The sequence below is a fragment of the Helianthus annuus genome, chromosome 17 (genome assembly GCF_002127325.2).
Source record: "Helianthus annuus cultivar XRQ/B chromosome 17, HanXRQr2.0-SUNRISE, whole genome shotgun sequence".
NCBI classification, from domain to species: domain Eukaryota; kingdom Viridiplantae; phylum Streptophyta; class Magnoliopsida; order Asterales; family Asteraceae; genus Helianthus; species Helianthus annuus.
Window position 1 is genome coordinate 165,791,884 of NC_035449.2, and position 941 is coordinate 165,792,824.

A 941-nucleotide genomic window follows, 5' to 3' on the forward strand; every position below is an offset into this window, starting at 1 on the left:
GACCTGAACTCACAAGTATGACCTAGGGAACGTGTGCATAATGCCCGAGGACTGAGGCAGGAACACTACCCCTAGAGTTGAAAGTGACGACAAGTCCACTGTGAATAGTTGAATTGCCGTGGTTAGTCAATGTCTAGTAGCCGCAGACAATCTACCTTTTGATTTTAAGTGTTGCCTTGCTGATTTTAGATGTTTGCCTGTTTACGTGTTTTATATTTCCGTTGATTATTCGATTTTATCAATCCGCACGACTTGTATTGCTATCCTACTTCGATTCGATTCCCAGATAAAGCAAATCTAGACGATAGTATTATGATACGCCGTGACTTACGCGACCGCTATACTCGAAAGCTTGTGAATTCAGAAATAAGTAGGGTACATAATGCGCTACTAGGAAGGTTTCGTGATCATAACTGCTTCTGTGCTAAAACGTGAATGTGTTTTACGTGTTTTCGTGTCTACTTGCTTATGTGCTTATGTGCTTCTGTGATTATGTGCATCTGTGAATACGTGAACTTTGTGTATTCCGTGCTTTTATGATTATACGTGCTACGTGTTGTACGATACGGCGTGATTCTAAGCTTTAGTAATCTAAGACGTGTGAGATGAGATTCGAATTCGTTGTGTTGAGCTCTGTGGCGATGTCTATTGCAGACCATGTCGTCATCCATGTCTCGCCAACGTCTTACCCGTCAGGAAAAGAGAGATCGACGTCTCGCCGCGATCATCTCAAAGACTGTAGAAAAAGCCGTCAGTGATGTGTTCGAGAACGCAAGCAAATCATCAGAGGAATCCCGAATTGTCACGCCCAAGGATTCCAACAAAGCTACTTTTAGCTTCAAACAATTCAAGGCATGTGGACCAAAGGAGTTCACCGGTGAAGATGGCCCTACAACCCTGTTTCATTGCTTTGACTCAGTGGAAGTTACCTCCGACAAAGC